The sequence below is a fragment of the Scyliorhinus torazame genome, chromosome 3 (genome assembly GCF_047496885.1).
Source record: "Scyliorhinus torazame isolate Kashiwa2021f chromosome 3, sScyTor2.1, whole genome shotgun sequence".
In the NCBI taxonomy this organism is placed as follows: Eukaryota; Metazoa; Chordata; class Chondrichthyes; order Carcharhiniformes; family Scyliorhinidae; genus Scyliorhinus; species Scyliorhinus torazame.
In genome coordinates, this window is record NC_092709.1 from 337554431 (window position 1) to 337576007 (window position 21577).

Genomic DNA, 21577 nt, shown 5'->3' on the forward strand with positions numbered 1-21577 from the left:
CGCATGGGTGCCCGATCATAGGCGCGCATGCGCATAATTTTGCGCATGTGCGCCGATGATCGGGCACGCATGCGCAGTGCGGCCACATTTCATTTCCATGTTCACGGCCATTTTGAAGGCCGCTTGCAGCCGGCGTTATTAACATCCGGCTGTTGCGTGCAGATTTGCGCAATCGGAAGCGCCGTGACCCTCCCGACACCCACCCGCGGGTCGCGCCCCTTTGTTTGACAATGACACCCTGAATAATCCCTCAGCCAGGCTGCTGCCTCTTACTCATCACACACCTTATCTGATAAGCATAAACCAGCCCCACCGACGGAGTATGACAATTTCTTAGTGTTCATGCACCTCACACCGGCAAAAAACCCTTAAATCGGGTGTTTCTTTGTATTGTTCTTCAGGATGGTGAAGGTTGTAGTGTTGACAAAGAACAGCAAACAATGTTTAACAAACAAAGCTAATTTATTACACTACACTTAATTAGATTCTAACATTTCCTCAGGAATTAGATAAGTAAAGAATACACTGTACTTCTACAATACTGAACAATGCTATCAGCTAAACTATCTCACATCTACTCAGTCTGGCTCCCATGGACCAAATAATTCTACCTTGAGCGGTCGTCACCAAATGTGTGACCACTCACTCCATGGCCACCACCGGAAGTCCTGCCTGGAGGTTTCTTTAATTATCGCAACGGTCTGTGGGATTGTCATTCTTGGATGCTGTTCCTAGTTGTGTTTGGCATCTTGCCCTGGATGCAACAGGGCTATGCAATAATAATAATAATAATATTTATTAGTGTCTCAAGTAGGCTTACATTAACACTGCAATGGAGTTACTATGAAAAGCTCCTAGTCGCCACACTCCGGTGCCTGTTCGGGTACACTGAGGGAGAATTCAGAATGTCCAATTCACCTAACATCCCGTTTTTCGAGACTCGTGGGAGGAAACTGGAGCACCCGGAGGAAACACACGCAGATACGGGGAGGACGTGCAGACTCCGCACAGACAGCGACCCAAGTGGGAATCGAACCTGGGACCCTGGCGCTGTGAAGCCACAATGCTAACCACTGTCTTACCGTGCCGCAACAGTGGTTGAGGAACTGGATTGGATCTGCTTGGTCCTCCGTTACGCCATTAGACCTTCTTGTGTAATAGGATCTGAGTTCTGCATTAAGCCTTGCAATCTTGTCTGGTTGCCACATTTTGGCTGTGGGATCCTGGGTCCGAACCTATTGTCGTAACTGTAAACTTGGCAATTTTGTACGTACGTTTCTATTGTGCACGTTGATCATCTTCTCTTGTGGTTTTCAAAGTTCCTCTCTATTTTCTGAGAGAATGGGTAAGAGTGGATAAATCAGTACACACTGGTCTGCCAAACGTGAGCTCTGTCAGTGATGGAATAATTGCATTTAAAGGTGACGCTCCCAGATGTAACCTTGGAATGTGTAGATCTGGCTTGGTGTGTCTACATTTGAGAATTAGGGATTTCATTGTGAAAATCATTTGGTCAACTCAGCCATTGGACCTAGGGTAATGATGAGAAGAGTAATGTGATCAATATTACACTTCTCACATTTGTCCTATATTTAACAATATATTGCAGACCGCTATCCATGAAGATTTCTCTAAGCATATCAAATAAACTGAAAAACACATTTACAGTGTCTGCAACAGTTATACAGATGTACTGTCAATTGTCAAATAATGGGGTAATTGTAAAGGCGTCAATGACAACCCTAAAGTCAGAGCCGTGGACTTGAAAAAGGATGGATGCAATTTTGGACCAAGGATGGGAAGAAATATATGAACAATGAAGTTTTTTAAAATTCCTTCATGGGTTGTGGGTGTCGCAGGCTGTGTCAGCATTTATTGCCCATCCCTAATTGCCCTTGAGTTCAGAGTCACCACATTGCTGTGGGCCTGGAGTCACATGTGGGCCATGACAATCGACAATGGTTTAATGGTCATCATTAGACTTTTAATTCCGGGTTTTTACTGAATTCAAATGTCACCATCTGCAGTGGTGGGATTTGAACCTGGGCCTCCAGAACATTATTCTGGGTCTCTGGTTTACTAGTCCAGTGACACCCCCACTACACCATTGCCTCCCCTATAATTGAACAACATCAGATTCCAAAGCTTGCAGTATGATGACCTACTTGCCTTTAAAAATGACTCCCCAGAACATCCCTAATTCATTCTGATAAGGCCAGAATGGCCTTATATGTCTGTGGTCATGCTGAATTGAATCACAGGCCATCCTTCAATTCTAATTTTCCACCACAGTTTTTGTGGTGTGGAACGTTTTGCGATTTCTCCTTGAAACTTCTGGCAACCGGGCAGCACGGTAGCATTGTGGATAGCACAATTGCTTCACAGCTCCAGGGTCGCAGGTTCGAACAAAGAACAAAGAACAAAGAAATGTACAGCACAGGAACAGGCCCTTCGGCCTGATTCGGCCTGATTCCGGCTTGGGTCACTGTCTGTGCGGAGTCTGCACGTCCTCCCCGTGTGTGCGTGGGTTTCCTCCGGGTGCTCCGGTTTCCTCCCACAGTCCAAAGATGTGCAGGTTAGGTGGATTGGCCATGATAAATTACCCTTAGTGTCCAAAATTGCCCGTAGTGTTGGGTGGGGGTACTGGGTTATGGGGATAGGGTGGAGGTGTTGACCTTGGGTAGGGTGCTCTTTCCAAGAGCCGGTGCAGACTCGATGGGCTGAATGGCCTCCTTCTGCACTGTAAATTCTATGATTTGCGTTGCGTAAAATGTACGAAATTTATTTAGAGAACACCAGTCTTTCATTATGTGCTGCCTTCATCAATCAGGTGCAGATTATGGTCATCTTCTTGCCTTGTTCTCCCCACGATGGCAATGTCATTGGCGATACAGATGTATTCTAATACAGCGCATGTAACACAGTCCATGTAAGCTTGAAAGAGAGCCTGGCCATAATATAGCCAGAAAGGAAATAGTTGGAAACAGTCTCATCTGAACGGGATGCAAAACATAGTAAACCCTTGGGACTATTCTGTGAGGTGTAGTGACCAGTAGCCATGCTTGGCATTCAACTTTCAGAAACAAATTGCACCTGCAAATCTCGGATTTAACTCTTTATAATGTGGGTATTTTGTAAAGACATTGCTTCAATACTGCATTTAAAATTCATGAGTGGAGGCATACTCCCAATGATCAGTCCTTATTTGTGACACTTGCGTTGGAGCTGTAAATAATCTGTGTTCACTCTTGTACTCTTTTCATGAACCTGTCTTTCTCCATTTTCAACCTTCAATTTGCCTTGTAAGTGGATGCTGCACTCATATGATGGATCAATGAACAGACTTGCATTCCCCTGCAAGTGTAATATCGCAGCTGCCTTGAAACTACCAATGTTGTCGAAATATTCTGGATGTTAGGTCATTAATTGAAGTGATAGGAATAGTTTCTGAGGTTTTCTTCTGCGTTTATGAGGTCTGACTCATTCTATGGATTGTCACTATTGTGAGGTCACGGGATGTCAGTAGACCTGTGATTGCTGGGCCTTTAGTTTTCATTATGTAGAACACCTGAGGCACCCAGGAAGATGAATTGTACTTGCATTCCATAGATATTGAACCTGCACATGGATGTGTGAACCTTTGTATGCTGGAAATTTCATATCAGTAGGTTTCACCACAGCCTTCCATGTCTGTGGATCTTTTAGACTATGTAGAGGTTGTGGGTTGGCACTTGCCTTTGTGTCAATCTTGGCTATTAATGAGTAGCTGTTGACTTTCTTAGGGTAGATAATTTGAATCTTGGCAAACACTTTGAAGGTTGCGATGTCATCTATGTTTCCCACAAGATTGACAGTTTGAAAGATGTGTCATCTCACCATGCACATCATCATCATTTTCTGCTTTATCAATCACTTGGTGCATATATTTTTGACAGGAGACTAAATGGCTGTACTTATTGTCTGAATTTGGGTACAGTCTGTTTGCACCTGTATCAGTCTTTGCTCTACTTCACTGCCGCTGACAATCACCCTTTCTGTCACATGCTTTGCAGAATTGTTGAAAAGTTGAGCATTTGAGCATTTCCTTGGTGCAAAAGTCCACACCTTCCATATGTCTTGCGAGGTTTGGGTGTTCGAGTGAGTGCATCGACAATTGGGGTTGTACTTAGGACCTGTAAGCTTTGGTGACCTGCGAGGATCACTTTGCACTTACGCCAATCGTTGAGTAACTCTTCAATGTTATACGTTTTGAGCTTTCCTAGCAGATCGTTCTGGAATGTTTCCATGGGAGTGAATGCAATTCGATCTGTGCAACTGAAAGTATCACAGCATGTACTTTTTCCTTTGATGAAGTGGCCGATGGATTCTATAAACTGCTGTCGAAATGACCTGAATTTAGTTGATTAATATGAAGGTTAACCTGATTCTTTTTGTTTTATAAATGTATCGTACCCAATTCCTTAAGGGGCAATGTAGCGTGGCCAATCCAGCTACCCTGCACATCTTTGGGTTGTGGGGGTGAAACCCACGCAAACACGAGAAGAACATGCAAACGCCACACAGACAGTGACCCAGAGCCGGAATCGAACCTGGGACCTCGGCGCCAAGAGGCAGCAGGGCTAACCCACTGCGCCACCGTGCTGCCCAGGTTAACCTGATTCTGAACAATTCTTTCAATGTAGCCCATTGAGGATCATTTAGTTCTTCGTCTAACAATGCTGATGTGTTTCAGCCTATTGGACGTTCACTCTCAATTGCTCGGCAAACTTTCGTGGCTTGTTATTCTGACTCAGACACATCTGAATCAAGAAACCATGGGCGGAATTCTTTGATAATGGGGCTATGTCCCCACGCCAGCGAGAAAACGGACGCAAATCACTCTGGACTTTTCTGGTTAAAGTCCGGAGTGATTCTCCATTTTGCAGGGGGCTAGCAGGGCCCTGGAGTGCCCCTCACAGCTCCGGCTGCCAATATGGGGTCCTGCACATCCAGCCGCGTGTCCGCGCAACATGACGGACCAAGACGGTGGGCCGGCCCCGACAATATAGGCCGCCCCGAGATCGTGCGCGCCCGCCGATCGGTGGGCCCTGATCGCGAGCCTGGCCGTCCTGGAGGCCCCCCCGGTGACGGATCCTCCGGGCTCCCGCCGAGTGGAACCATGAGTGAACCACGCCGGTGGGAACTCGGCCAGTTGTCAGGGAGAATCGGCGTGGGTTCTCTTTCCATGGCCCCCGACCGGCGTCGTGTCGGCCATGCGCGCGATATGTGCCGATTCTCCGGTCCCCGGGTTGCCCCCGATCGCGGTCTAGGCCACCATGGGGCCCCCTCCCCGGGTCGGATTCCCCTGCGCTCCTTCAAGGACCGCCCCCACCGATGTACCACCCAGATCCCGCCATGTGGGACCATGTCTAACCCATGCCGGCGGGACTGGTCAAAAACGGAAGGCCGCTCGGCCCATTGGGGCCCGGATGATCGCCGGGGGGGGCCCCGACTGGCGTGGCGTTTACCCCACCCCCGCTCGAAAACTGGCACTGGAGAATACGGGAGCCGGCATCGGGGTGGCGGGGCAGGATTCGCGCCGCCCCTCGGGGATTCTCCGACCCGGCGGGGGGTTGGAGAATCCCGCTGTTTGAATTTGGAGAGTAGGTCAGTGTAGCACCATTGATCACGCACGAGGCGAGATGTAAAGAACTTCAATCGAGGCTTTATTGAGCAGACTTGTTCAGACACGTTCCCCAACAGCTCAGTCACAGAATGCAGCTGCGGGGATTAAACCCAGGTTCTTATACCCCTCCTATCTGGGTGGAGCCCAGTAGGTGGAGGATCCAATCGGGATCCAGCATCTGTCCTCCAATAGCTCCTCGGCATTCCTGGTGTACCGTATTACCCCTAATACATACCACCACATTCGCCCCTTGTTAAAAACGAACCGGGCGGCGTGGTGGGTGGTAGGGGTTTACAGGGTCGGTACCTTAACCATTGAACTATATACAATCATGCCGCTTTTACTGGGCCACCGAATTATTCACATTTTACCCGATTTGCAGCGTTAACTATTTACAACAATGCCGCTTTACTGGGCCACTGAATTATATAGATCTTAAGTCGATTCGATGAGTCGAGATGGTGCTCTGGTCGCCCTTTCCGATCGTCTCAGCCCGGGTGGTGGTGGTGGTGCTGGCTCGGGTCCGGTCGACTCTGGGAGCATCGCGCTGTCCCCTTCTGTTTCCGTACTCCTGGACGGGCCTGGGAGGAGGACCGATCCCCCCGGGAAGGGGGTGGCTGTGGGGTGCACCGGCGGGAGTGAGGGGGAGGTGATTTGTGTTGGGGGGGGGGAGGGGGGTGGGGAGCTCCGGCGGGCGCCAGGTCCCGCAGAGAGACCGTGTCCTGTCGGCCGTCTGGGTACGCCACGTAGGCGTACTGCGGGTTTGAGTGGAGTAGATGTACCTTTTCCACCAGTGGGTCTGATTTGTGCGCCCGCACATGCTTTCGGAACAGGATGGGTCCCGGGGCCGCCAGCCAGGTCGGAAGTGACGTTCCAGACGCGGACCTCCTAGAGAAGACAAGGAGGCCCTCGTGAGGCGTTTGGTTAGTGGTGGTACACAGCAGGGACCGGATAGAATGAAGGGCATCCGGGAGGACTTCCTGCCAGCGGGAAGTTGGGAGACTCCTAGACCGTAGGGCCAGTAGGACGGTCTTCCAGACCGTTCCGTTCTCCCTCTCTACCTGCCCGTTCCCCCGGGGGTTGTAGCTGGTCGTCCTGCTCGAGGCTATGCCCTTGCTGAGCAGGAATTGACGCAGCTCATCACTCATGAAGGAGGACCCCCTGTCGCTATGGATGTAGGCGGGGAAACCGAACAGGGTAAAGATGGTGCCGAGGGCTTTAATGACTGTGGCCGCGGTCATGTCGGGGCAGGGGATGGCGAAGGGGAAGTGGGAGTATTCGTCAACGACGTTAAGAAAGTACGTGTTGCGATCGGTGGAGGGGAGGGGGCCTTTGAAATTCAAACTGAGGCGTTCAAAGGGACGGGAAGCCTTTATCAGGTGCGCTCTATCTGGCCTGAACAAATGCGGTTTCCATTCTGCGCAGATTTGGCAGTTCCTGGTGACTGTTCGGACGTCCTCGACGGAGAAAGGGAGGTTGCGAGCCTTTATGAAGTGGTAGAAACGAGTGACCCCCGGGTGGCAGAGGTCCTCGTGGAGGGCTTGGAGACGGTCCACTTGTGCGTTGGCACAAGTGCCGCGAGATAAGGCATCGGACGGCTCGTTCAGCTTTCCGGGACGGTACAAGATCTCGTAGTTGTAGGTGGAGAGTTCGATCCTCCACCGCAGGATCTTGTCGTTTTTTATCTTGCCCCGCTGTGCATTATCGAACATGAAGGCTACTGACCGTTGGTCAGTGAGGAGAGTGAATCTCCTACCAGCTAGGTAATGCCTCCAATGTCGCACAGCTTCCATTATGGCTTGGGCCTCCTTTTCTACTGAGGAGTGGCGAATTTCCGAAGCATGTAGGGTCCGGGAGAAAAAGGCCACGGGTCTGCCTGCTTGGTTGAGCGTGGCCGCCAGAGCTACGTCGGACGCGTCGCTCTCGACTTGGAAGGGGAGGGACTCGTCGATGGCGCGCATCGTGGCCTTTGCGATATCCGTTTTGATGCGGCTGAAGGCCTGGTGGGCCTCTGTCGACAGGGGAAAAGTAGTGGACTGGATTAGTGGGCGGGCCTTGTCTGCGTACTGGGGGACCCACTGGGCGTAATAAGAAAAGAAGCCCAGGCAGCGTTTCAGGGCTTTGGTACAGTGGGGGAGAGGGAACTCCATGAGGGGGCGCATGCGTTCGGGGTCGGGGCCTATCACTCCATTACGCACTACGTAGCCAAGGATGGCTAGACGGTCGTTGCTAAACACGCATTTTTCCTCGTTGTAGGTGAGGTTGAGGGCGTTAGCGGTCTGGAGGAATTTGCGGAGGTTGGCGTCGTGGTCCTGCTGGTCGTGGCCGCAGATGGTGACGTTGTCGAGGTACGGGAACGTGGCCCGTAAACCGTGCTGGTCGACCATTCGGTCCATCTCTCGTTGGAAGACCGAGACTCCGTTCGTGACGCCGAATAGAACCCTTAAGAAGTGGTATAGCCGCCCGTCTGCTTCGAAGGCAGTGTACTTGCGGTCACCGGGGTGAATGGGGAGCTGGTGGTAGGTGGACTTAAGGTCCACGGTGGAGAAGACCTTGTACTGTGCAATCCGATTGACCATGTCGGATATGCGGGGGAGAGGGTACGCATCTAGCTGCGTGTACCTGTTGATGGTCTGACTGTAGTCTTCGACCATCCTTTGCTTCTCCCCTGTCTTCACTACTACCACCTGGGCTCTCCAGGGACTATTGCTGGCCTGGATTATGCCTTCCTTCAGCAGCCGCTGGACTTTGGACCTGATAAACGTCCGGTCCAGGGTGCTGTACCGTCTGCTCCTAGTGGCGACAAGTTTGCAATCCGGGTGAGGTTCGCAAACAGGGAGGGCGGTTCGACCTTGAGTGTCGCGAGGCCGCAGATAGTCAGTGGGGGTATAGGGCCGCCAAATTTGAATGTTAAGCTCTGGAGGTTGCATTGGAAGTCCAACCCCAGGAGGGTGGGAGCGCAGAGGTGGGGAAGGACGTACAGCCGGTAATTTTTGAACTCTCTCCCCTGCACCGTGAGGTTTGCGATGCAGAACCCTTTGATTTCAACGGAGTGGGACCCCGCCGCCAGGAAATATTTTTGGGTGCTTGGCCGAATTACAAGGGGACAGTGTCTTACCGTGTCTGGGTGAATAAAACTCTCCGTGCTCCCCGAGTCGATCAAACACGGCGTCTCGTGGCCGTTCACCAGCACCTTTGTCGTTGTCGCCTGGAGTGTCCGGGGCCTGGACTGGTCGAGGGTCACCGATGCCAAACGTGGTTGGTGTATCAGATCGGTGTCTTCAGGCAGTGTGGAGCCATCCACGCCGGGGTCCTTGCCTGTCAGCCAAGATGGCGGCGTCCATGGATCGCACGCGGTCGGGGGTGGACAAAATGGCTGCTCCCATGAGTCGCACGCGGCCGGGGGTGGACAAAATGGCCGCTTCCGTGGATCGCACGCGGTCTGTGGGTAGGAAGATGGCGGCGCCCGTCCCCCCTCGTGGTGTCCGGGATCCAAAATGGTGGCGCCCGTTGGCCGCCCGTGGGTCACTGGGGGGGTTGAGCCCGTGGTCCCATTTGTTCCCCGGAGATAGCGGCGACCCCACGGGACTGGCACACTGCTGCGTAGTGCCCCTTTTTACCGCAGCTTTTGCAGGTAGCCGAGCGGGCCGGGCAGCACTGGCAGGGGTGTTTTGACTGCCCGCAAAAGTAGCAGCGGGGGCCCCCCGGGTGGTCTGGGATTCTGGCTGCGCACGCTTGCGGAGGGGTTGGGGTTTCATAGATTTCATAGAATTCGCAGTGCAGAAGGAGGCCATTCGGCCCATCGAGTCTGTACCGGCTCTTGGAAAGAGCACCCTACCCAAGGTCCGCACCTCCACCCTATCCCCAAAACCCAGTAACCCCATCCAACACTAAGGGCAATTTTGGACACTGAGGGCAATTTATCATGGCCAATCCACCTAACCTGCACGTCTTTGGACTGTGGGAGGAAACCGGAGCACCCGGAGGAAACCCACGCACACACAGGGAGGATGTGCAGGCTCCACACAGACAGTGACCCAGCGGGGAATCGAACCTGGGACCCTGGAGCTGTGAAGCAATTGTGCTATCCGCAATGCTACCGTGCTGCCCCCCCGGGTTGCCGGGGGGTCGGTCGCGGCGGGGGTCCATGGAGCCCAAGGGGCTGCAGCGCGGTCGGGGGCATAGGCGTGGGCGTTTTGGGAGGCCACGTCGAGGGAGGCTGCAAGGGCCCGTACCTCTGTGAGTCCGAGAGAGTCTTTCTCTAAAAGTCTCTGGCGAATTTGCGACGATGCCAAACCTGCTACGTAAGCGTCTCTGATCAGGAGGTCCGTATGTTCGTTCGCCGTAACCGCTGGGCAGTTGCAGTTTCGTCCCAGGATCGTTAGAGCGTTGAAGAAATCGTCTGGCGATTCCCCGGGGATTTGTCGTCTCGTCGCAAGCTGGTAGCGTGCGCAGACCTGGTTGACGGGCTTAATGTAGATCTCCTTCAGCAAGTTGATCGCCTCTGGGAATTCTTCCGCGCCCTCGATGAGTGAGTAGATTTCGGGACTCACCCTGGAATGCAGGACCTGCATCTTCTGGTCTTCTGTTGGTCTGCCGGGGGCTGTTCGGAGGTATCCCTCAAAGCACACCAACCAGTGTTTAAACGCGGATGTTGCGTTTGCTGCTTGGGGGCTGATTCGCAGGCACTCCGGGGTGATCCGGAGCTCCATATTCCTTTTTAATACAGCTCAATAAATTGTAGCACCATCGATCACACACGAGGCGAGACGTAAAGAACTTCAATCGAGGCTTTATTGAGCAGACTTGTTCAGACACGTTCCCCAGCAGCTCAGTCACAGAATGCAGCTGCGGGGATTAAACCCAGGTTCTTATACCCCTCCTATCTGGGTGGAGCCCAGTAGGTGGAGGATCCAATTGGGATCCAGCATCTGTCCTCCAATAGCTCCTCGGCATTCCTGGTGTACCGTATTACCCCTAATACATACCACCACATTCAGCTGCGTCCCATTTCAGACCGGCGAATTTTGTGGACATTTTGACACTATCCCTTTGACCTTCCTGCCCCTGTGGAACCTGGGATATATGTCATGTGGTCACTTGCACACACTTTTACGAAGCTCTGCCCGTTATATTCGCAACCTTTTCTGGCTTGGTTTGTCTGGCTTTTCTTTTGTTTGTTTGAATCTCCTTCGCTGGCTATCGATGCGGCCCACACCCTGGCCACTCACCTTCCCTGGCTGAGCTAACCTGGTGCTGATCCTCCCGATGTGCTGTCTCACTCACTGAACTGACGGCTTCTGCAACCTAATCGTGAGGGGCTGGTCTGCCTGCCTGCTCTTCACTTGAGCACTACCTCTGCGCTCTGTCTTCGACGTGTTTCTGTGCAGTCGCTGCGCAGCAGTTTCAACCCTCTCTGACGATGAAGCTTAGTTGCGAGTCTGACTAAAACGTTGAGTGTCCTTTCACGCCATGTAGACTGACCTAACACTTCAGCACGTCATCCTATTATCTGAATTCAAACTGCCTATACGGCGTACAGAGCTGAATCTTGCTCCCAGGCAGCAGAATGGCACTAGTTTGAATGCTGGTTCAGACACGATGGGCAGAATGGCCTTCTTCTGAGTAGTGTAGCAACAATCTTGTGATTCTGAGGTTCAGTCGCTCTTGGTACAAGGTCAAGGGGACAAAGATTAAAGGTTCTGGGCAAGAGATGCAGGGGGAATATGAAGAAGAATTTATTCCTGCAATGGGTGGTGGTAGCAGCGGTAACGAATGATATCAAAACAAAATTGGGTGGGTAGGGGAAGATAGTGGCTCAGTGGTATTGTCAATGGACGTTGAAATCCAGAGGCCCATGCTATTGGTCTGGAGATATGGGTTCAAATCTCACCATGGCAGCTATGGAATTTAAATTCAATTAATAATATATGGAATAGAAAGTTTGTCCCAATATTAGTGCCTGTGAAATTGTCATAAAATCCAAACTGGTTCATTTATCCCCTTTAGGGGAGGAAATCTGCCATCCTTACCTGGCCTGACCTACATGTGACTCCAGACTGATAGCAACATGGCTGCCCTGTGAAATGGCCCAGAGAGCCTCTCAGTTCAAGGGCAATTAGTGATGAGGGATAACCTAGTTAGCAATGTCCATATCCCATGAAAGATGGGAATTGCGTTTCCAGAGCTCCATGTGTAGATTTGGGGGAATATCAGGCCGCGCTACAGAGACTGGACATGGATTTGATGGGCTGAATGGCTTTTTTGTAATCATAGAGGCTGCACGATTCTCGGGATGCTGAAAGCCAGTTTGCCGCACTGTCGTCGTCACAGCAAAATCCGGACCTTGGTGTTTTCTCAAAAGAAAAACTCCAAAGGGTTAAACTTTTCTGGATTTCAAATCAGTCAATTTAACGTACATTTTTCTATAGCAACTTAAAAACCAAAATGTAGTTATTAGCTTTGGCCATGCACTTTGGAAATTGCACATTGTCGCACAGTGAGTCAAAATATGAAATGGGTTCCTCGCCCATGTTTGGTTTTCATTACTTTAAAGGGAAAAGTAACAATAGGACACTGGGATGAAGTAATCCAGCAGGCCACAGGCTGCAGCCCAAGTAAAACAATCAGCATCCCTCAGACAATAATGATGAATGAGGAGGGAAACAGGTGTAAACAGGCCTGCACTGGGGGAAATATAACCAGCAGTCTTACCGTCAGTTCCCTCTCTTCAACAACTGGCTGAAAACTAGCTCAGAGTAAATCTTCATTGCTGGCAAAGGAAATCACGAGGCCCAGGAGGCCATTTCAGACTTTCTCTCGCTAAGAAAATAAATTAAAAATTGATCTGGATATGTTTGAGCAAAATATTGGAAAGGATTCTGAGAGATAGGATTTATGATTATTTAGAAAAACATAATTTGATTCAAGATAGTCAGCATCGCTTTGTGAGGGGCAGGTCATGCCTCACAAGCCTCATTGAATTCTTTGAGGATGTGACGAGACACATTGATGAAGGTCGGGCAGTGGATGTGGTGTATATGGATTTCAGTAAGGCATTTGATAAGGTTCCCCATGGTAGGCTCATTCAGAAAGTTAGGGGGCATGGGATACAAGGAAATTGGGCTGTCTGGATACAGAATTGGCTGGCCGAAAGAAGACAGCGAGTGGTAGTGGATGGAAAGTATTCCGCCTGGAGGTCGGTGACCAGTGGTGTCCCGCAAGGATCTGTTCTGGGACCTCTGCTCTTTGTGGTTTTTATAACTGACTTGGATGAGGAAGTGGAAGGGTGGGTTAGTAAGTTTGCCGATGACATGACGGTTGGTGGAGTTGCAGATAGAGTTGAGGGTTGTTGCAGGTTATAGCAGGACATTGACAGGATGCAGAGCTGGGCTGAGAAGTGGCAGATGGAGTTCAGCCTAGATAAATGTGAAGTGATTCATTTTGGAAGGTCGAATTTGAATGCTGAATACAGGGTTAAAGGCAGGATTCTTGGAAGTGTGACGTAACAGAGGGATCCTGGGGTCCACGTACATAGATCCCTCAAAGTTGCCACCCAGGTTGATAGGGTTGTTAAGAAGGCGTATGGTGTGTTGGCTTTCATTAACAGGGGGATTGAGTTTAAGAGCCATGAGGTTTTGCTGCAGCTTTACAAAACTCTAGTTAGACCACACTTGGAATATTGTGTCCAGTTCTGGTTGCCTCATTATCGGAAGAATGTGGATGCTTTGAGAGGGTACAGAGGAGATTTACCAGGATGCTGGCTGGACTGGAGGGTATGTCTTATGAAGAAAGGTTGAGGGAGCTAGGGCTTTTCTCACTGGAGCGAAGAAGGCAGAGAGGTGACTTGATAGAGGTGTACAAGGTGATGAGAGGTATGGATAGAGTGGATAGCCAGAGACTTTTCCCCAGGGTGGAAATGCGAGGGGGACATAATTTTAAAGTGATTGGAGGAAGGTATAGGGGAGATGTCAGAGGTCGGTTCTTATCACAGAGAGTGGTGGGTGTGTGGAATGCACTGCCAGCAGAGGTGGTCGAGTCAGAGTCATTAGGGACATTTAAGCGACTCTTAGACAGACACATGGATAGCAGTAAATTGAAGGGGTGTAGGTTAGGGTGATCTTAGATTAAGATCAATGGTCGGCACAACATCGTGGGCTGAAGGGCCTGTACTGTGCTGTACTGTTCTATGTTCTATGTTCTCTATGTTCTATGTTTGGCATTGAGGGGTGTATGGGGTAGTAGGGAGAGGGAAACGTCTTTAGAAGGCAAAACCTGGATTTCCATTGGGCCACTGAACCAGACAGGGAAGAACTAGGCCACTCAGTCCATCGTGGACCTGTGTTAGCTATTTGAAAAAGCTATCCAATCAATCCACTCTCCCCTGCTCTCTCCCCATAACCCTGCATTTTTTCCCCCATTCCAAGTGTGGCATTCTAAATCATATCGCTATGTTTTCGGGGGAAAAAAACCTTCTCATTTTCACCTGCATTTCTGAGTTTGTGCAATTGGCCAATTGCAGTGCCCCTCTTTCATCATCGCAATAGCTCCCTGCTCACTAATGGGGAAGGCACAGATTGAAAGGGGGCTATCTGTCTTGGGCTGGAGGAGCCTGGTATCCCCTATCGCAGGTTGCAGGGGCTGATGGGAGTGAAGGCAGGAAGTGATCCTCAACTCACTGATCACTTGAAGCTGATGGGAGTGAAGTGCAGTGCCCCCATCATTCATGGGACCCAAATCGCCTGATGGCAGCTCACCACATCGACCCTCATGCAGTGCCACCCGGACCAGTGCCAGAATGGCAGTGTGTAGGTTCAGTAGGCAGTTAGGAAGGCAAATGCAATGTTTGCATTCATGTCGAGAGGGCTAGAATACAAGACCAGAAATGTACTTCTGAGGCTGTATAAGGCTTTGGTCAGACCCCGTTTGAAGTATTGTGAGCAGTTTTGGGCCCCGTATCTAAGGAAGGATGTGCTGGCCTTGGAAAGGGTCCAGAGGAGGTTCACAAGAATGATCCCTGGAATGAAGAACTTGTTGTATGAGGAACGGTTGAGAACTCTGGGCCTGTACTTGTTGGAGTTTAGAAGGATGATGGGGGGATCTTATTGAAATTTACAGGATACTGCGAGGACTGGATAGAGTGGGCGTGGAGAGGATGTTTCCACTTGTAGGAAAAACTAGAACCAGGGGAAACCATCTCAGACTAAAGGGACGATCCTTTAAAACAGAGATGAGGAGGAATTTCTTCAGCCAGAGGGTGGTGAATCTGTGGAACTCTTTGCTTCAGAAGGCTGTGGAGGCCAAATCACTGAGTGTCTTTAAGGCAGAGATATACAGGTTCTTGATTAATCAGGGGATCAGAGGTTATGGGGAGAAGGCAGGAGAATGGGGATGGGAAAATATCAGGCATGATTGAATGGCGGAGCAGACTCGATGGGCCGAGTGGCCTAATTCTGCTCCTATGTCTTATGGCCTTATGGCTGCTGGGGATTAAGGTTGGAGCTGCCGGTGCCGTTAGAAGAGATGGCAAAGGAAGATGCTGTCCGAATTTGGATGAAGATTTGGCCACGTAAATCTCAGTGACAGTAACATCTAAACCACAGAAACAGGCCAATCAACCCAACTGGTCCATGTCGGTGTTTATGTTTCACATGAGCCTCCTTCACCAGGCCTTTAAATTTAAAAAAAGGCAGTTGAGGACATTATAAATCTAAGTGTGCGCATTCACTAGCAAAATCATCTCCCAGTTGCCAGATTAAGTTAATACCACATATTCAACTGAGAGACTTTAACATGCTCAAAGTGCTGACTAACTTTACGCTTTACAAAGAGGTCGTGCTACAGAAGCACTGCTTGTGGATTTTTGTTTATTTCTTGCCTACGCAAAGCCCCGGACCTTAATTGACACATAAAGTGCTGACTTTAATACCAGCAAGGCAGCTCCGCCAGTAATTCTCCCCTACCCTAATTGCAAAGAGAGATTTAGGTTGTTGAATCAGACAAGAGTGGTGTTGGTGACCCCTGAGACTAATATCTCAGTAAAAGGTGGATAACACCATTCTTCACTTCATGCTCTGCCCTGCTGCTACCGACCTGATGACAAATCTATCTGCAAATGCAGGCAGTCCCAACCACTCAACTCTGAGGCTCTTCACTGAGGATCTGAGTTAGAGGACACCTTGCAGCGTGGGACTGAAGATGAAGGGGAGATAGGTCAAGGAGTCGCATTGCTGTGATGTGGCACTTGGGGTTTGGAAAGTCAGTAGGTCAGGGCTGTCCTCAGGGTCTATTCAGGTCTATTCAGGGCCATTTCAGGTCAACTCAGGTCTATTGAAAGCCTATTCAGGGTCTATTCAGGATGTATACAGGGTCAGTTCAGGGTCTATTCAGGGTTTATTCAAGCCTATTAATTATCTGGCCACGGTCGATTCAGGTCTAAACAGGGCCTATTTAGGGCCTATTGAGCTGTATTCAGGGGGCTTTTCATTGTCTATTCAGGTCTATTCAAGCATGTTTGAGGTTTAATCAGGGCCTATTCAGTGTCTAATCAGGAACTATCCAGGGTCAGTTTATGATCTATTCAGGGCCCATTTGGATCAATGTTGCTCACAAAGTCCTGCAACGTCTTCTTGTTTCAAACCGGATTGCCTTTTGGACTCATACGTCCTCCGAGCCCAGTGGTCCAGGACCCAGGTGCCTTAGAAAAAGATCTGAATAGACCCTAAATATGCCATGAATAGACCTTGAACAGACCCTGAGTAGACCCTGAATAAGCCATGTTAGACCCTGAATAGACCCTGAATAGGCCATGTTAGACCCTGAATAGACCCTGAATAGGCCATGAATAGGCCGTGAATAGACCCTAAATATACCTGAATCTGTCCTAAATAGGACATGAATAGACCTGAATAGACTGAATAGACCCAAATAGGCCCCGCGTAGACATGAATAGATCCTGAATAGGCACTGCAGAGATCCTGAACTGACCCTCAATAGACCCTGAAGAGACACTGAATAGATTCTGAACAGACTTGAATAGAGTATGAACAGACCCTTAACAGACTCTTAATAGACCCTTCACATAATCTGAACAGACCCTTGATAGACCCTGAATAGATCCTGAACAGACGTGAATAGACCCAAAGACCCGGAACAGGGCCGGAATAGACCTGAATAGATCCAAATAGGCCCTGAGTAGACCTGAATAGATCCTGAATAGAGCCAGATAGACCTGAATAGTCCTGAAATAAACCCTTAATAGACCCCAGTTAGAACCTGGACAGACCCTGAATAGACTGAATAGACTGAAATATAGCCTGAATAGACCCTAAAGAAGACCTGAATAGACCCTGAATGGACCCTTATTAGACCCTGAATAAACCTGTAGACCAGAATAGGACCTGGGAAGGCCCTGATTGGACCCTGAACTGTCTCTGAATAGTTCCTGAATAGACCCTGAATAGACTTGAACAGACCCTGAACAGATCCTTCATAGACCCCTATTAGACCCTGAATAGACCCTGACCAGAACCTGACCAGAACCTGAATCGACCCAAATAGGCCCTGTGTAGACCTGATTAGGCCCTGAATACACCTTGAATCGACCCCAATTAGGCCCTGGACAGGCTCTGAATAGTTCCTGAATAGACCCTGAATGGATCTAAACGGATCTTGAACAGATCCTTCATAGACCCTGAATAGACCCTGAATAGGCCCTGAATGGACCCTGAATAGGCCCTGAATAGACCCTGAACAGAACCTAAATCGACCCAAATAGGCCCTGTGTAGACCTGAATAGGCCCTGAATAGACCTTGAATCGACCCCAATTAGGCCCTGGACAGGCTCTGAATAGTTCCTGAATAGACCCTGAATGGACCTAAACAGACCCTGAACAGATCCTTCATAGACCCTTATCAGACCCTGAATAGACCCTGAATAGGCCCTGAATAGGCCCTGAATAGACCCTGAACAGAACCTGAACCAGCCCAAATAGGCCCTGAGTAAACCTGAAGAGATCCTGACTAGGCCCTGAATAAACCTAAATACTTCTTGAATAGGTCCTGAATAGATCCTGAACTGACCCTCAATAGACCATGTCCAAACCCTTAATAGACCCCGAATAGATCCTGAACAGATCGTTAATAGGCCCTTAATAGACCCGGAATAGACCTTGAATAGACCCAAATAGGCCCTGAATAGATCCTGAATAGACCCTGAATAGACCCAAATAGGCCCTGTGTAGACCTGAATAGGCCCTGAATAGACCTTGAATCGACCCCAATTAGACCCTGGACAGGCTCTGAATAGACTTAAGTAGAGCCTGAATAAAAGCTGTATAAGGAGGCCTGTACAACAGAGGTTGGACAGAGATTGCTACGTAAAATAACCAAATAGCAAGGATCCTCCATTCTGTTGAGGACCTGAGAGGGATGATATTGTCTGTTTGGCAACTTTGTACATATGAACTGTTGTATCTTTGCATTTGCACTGATCTTCTGTAGCGAAAAGGTGCTTGTGTGTGTATAGCATGTTGCCTTTTTCTTGTTGGTTAATGGTTTGTGTGATATGTGGACTGTTAAGTAATTGGTTTTCATCTTTTTGTATAAAGGTGCTATTGACCATTTAATAAACAAAGTATTCTCAAGTGCATTCCCACAGTACACATCCATGGCACAGACAATGATTATTGCCTCGCATTGCCCTAAAACCTTGAAGCCTGAACACTTTGCCTGACCTCTAGAAGCATCAGCACCACAGAGGCAGCAGCCAACATTCAAACACTCAGGAGCTGGGCTTCAGCACTGGGGAAATCCTCGCGACCAGAGGGTGAGTGTGTGGATCCAGGGAGGGCACCTGAGCACTAATGTTCCCGGCAGGGGAGACATTAGGTCTCCCTAATGTTCCCGGCAGGGGTGTGGGGTCTAGGGGCTCCTGATGTAGCCGGGGGTGAGTGTGCAGAGCAAGGTTCTCCGGCACAACTGACTCACTAGAAGCCACTCTGAGAGAAGGCAGGACACGTAAGGGTGGGGGATGCTTGGGGGAATTGAGTCAGGCGGCCAGATGCAGAGAAGGCAGCAGTGTCGATGCAGACTGTAGGTGGCACGCCATGTGCAGGGGGCTGCCGCACACTGAAGATGCGGACACCCATCAGGTTGTGGAGGGACCCAAAGGGGACGCCAGCAATGACCCAAGGCGTACAGGTGACTGTGGTCTTTTAAAGCAAAGAACAAAGAAATGTACAGCACAGGAAAAGGCCCTTCGGCCCGCCAAGCCTGTGCCGACCATGCTGCCCGTCGAAATTAAAATCTTCTGCACTGGGTCCGTATCCCTCTATTCCCATCCTATTCATGTATTTGTCAAGATGCCCCTTAAATGTCACTATTGTCCCTGCTTCCACCACCTCCTCCGGCAGCGAGTTCCAGGCACCCACTACCCTCTGCGTAAAAAACTTGCCTCGTACATCTACTCTAAACCTTGTCCCTCGCACCTTAAACCTATGCCCCCTAGTAATTGACCCCTCTGCCCTGGGGAAAAGCCTCTGACTATCCACTCTGTCTATGCACCTCATAATTTAAGGAGATGACGGACCCCAGGATAATGCGACTCAACAAAGAGACAGTGCGGCACCTGTGCCATATCCTTGCAGACTTTGCACCCCGTGGAGGAGGAGGATATTCCCTCCCAGTGGCCGGGAAGGTCACCGCAGCCCTGATCTTTTGTGCCACCGGTCCCTTCCAGGGATCGAGCGAGGAGTCGTGCAACATTTCACAAGCTACAGCCCACATGGGATGGAGAGGCAGCTGGAGTGAGCTCCAGAGGCCTCTGCATTATCTGACTCTGCCAGTCTTGGCACCCTCCCATTGACCATGGTGTCGACGCCCTCGGCGATGTTCCTCTCACTCGGACATGCTCTGCAGTGCCTCAGTAATGGTCATCTGTGTCTGGGACAGGTCCCTCATCGACTGAGAAATGATGTTGAGGCCCTCAGTCATGGTTCTCGCAGACTGCGCCATGCCGTGGATACCAGCACTCACGACTCTGGCCTCGTGCTGCAGGCTTTCCACTGCGATCGCTACCCTCGCAGTATTGACGTAGGTGCCACGCATTACCTGCATCAGCTCCTCTGCCCACAACCTTTGAGACTCCTCCATTCGGCTATGCACCCACTGGAGTGTCATTGACCTCCTCTCCTGAATCTCAAGGCCATGTCCTCGCATCTGTATCAGCTCTGGGATAACTACGCTCGGCATCTGACTGGGACTCAGCTGAGTCCTGGGATCCAGCAGACCTCAAACTACTGACTCTCTTGGATGTTCCTGTCTCCACCTGATGTGCATCAGCAACTGTATTGTGCTCACCAGATCGTGCCCCAGGAACCTGTCCACTAATGTCGCCCACTGAGGAGTGTGCCTCTGTGCTGGCGGAAGGTGGGGGCGATAGCATTGTTGACCCTGCTGCTAGGCTCCCTTGGGGGGGAAAGAATGCCCCGTCTCGCATCCACTGCTTCCAGGTGCCTGGCCAAGCTTGTGCGTTGACTGGGAGTGAGTGGTGAGGGAGCGTTTAAAAGCAGCTCCCCCTTGTTAGTAGCGAGACGCGGGTCTGGCGAATCAGACGGCGAGGCAGCCAATAATGGTGAGAGGTTCGTGAGGGCTCATTTATGGCACTAAGTGGTGTTAAATACGGGCCGCGATCTCACCAGCGCAGCTGTCGGGAAACACCCCGCCAATCGCACTCAAAATGACACTTCAAACTTTTTGGGTTAAATCGCGCCCTCTATTTACACTCTGATTGTTACATACTGGGTATGAATAGCATTGAGGGGGATGATCAGCCGCGATCTGTTTGAGTGGTGGACAGGCTCGATGGGCCGAATGGCCTACTCCTGCTTCTATATTCCTGCGATCAACATACAATGCTCCTCATCCGTATCAATCATCCTAGCAATTGGACAGCTGCTTCGCAAACTGACCATCAGAGGTGACTACAGCTGTTTCCTTCTTTGACACTTAAAAAAAAAAGGTATTTCCTTCTCCCCCAACACCCACCCAGTTTTATTTCACTTCTGCTTCTTCCTCCTTCATTCCTTGACAGGTTAAATGTGCACCAACGTCAAAATACTCCACTGTGGGTCATGCTGACATTTGACCTTGGCCAGTGCCAATAGGACATTTTCATTCTCCGCTGTCTTGTTTCCCTGGCCTCTGACTGGGTGATTAATGCGCTCGTGCCATTCGTTGTAATTTGAGTGCAGTTTCCTTATATTCCTGAGGGAGTGGATGGATTTGCCAACATCCATCTATAGGATGCTGAGCAGCCAGCAACAAGGACATTCTTGTTTAACTACTTGTGCGTGTTAACCCTTCCCTCGCCAAATGTTTCCAGCTCCTTTCTTTAATTTGATCGAACTTTGAGCAGCATGTGCAGGTTAACAGGTCAGTCCGAAGTCATTTTGTTCAGTGGTTCCTGTGGCTGGCAGACAAGAGGCTTCAAATAACACTTTCCGTCTACCTTAACTAGGCCCCAAACCTTTTTAGATTCAGGGGCAGTTGCAGCACACAAGCAGGCCATTCCACCCGTCGTGTCCACGTCGGCCAACAAAGATCTCACGGCACGAATCCCATTTTCCGGCGCTTGGCCCACAGCCCTGGAGGTTATGGAATATCTAAATGCTCCTTAAATGTTACGTGATTTTCTCACTCAACCACCCTTTCTGGCAGTGAGTTCCAGATTTCCACCACTCTCCAGGTTCTAATCCCACCAAGGTGGAATTGAAATTCAATAAAACATCTGGAAACCTTTTGTAAGGGCCCCGAAGAATCCAGCACGAGTTTTAAGGATACAAAATAATAACGTTTATTTACTATAACAATATATACATAACAGCAGCAGTAACTTCCCTTGCTACCTTCTCC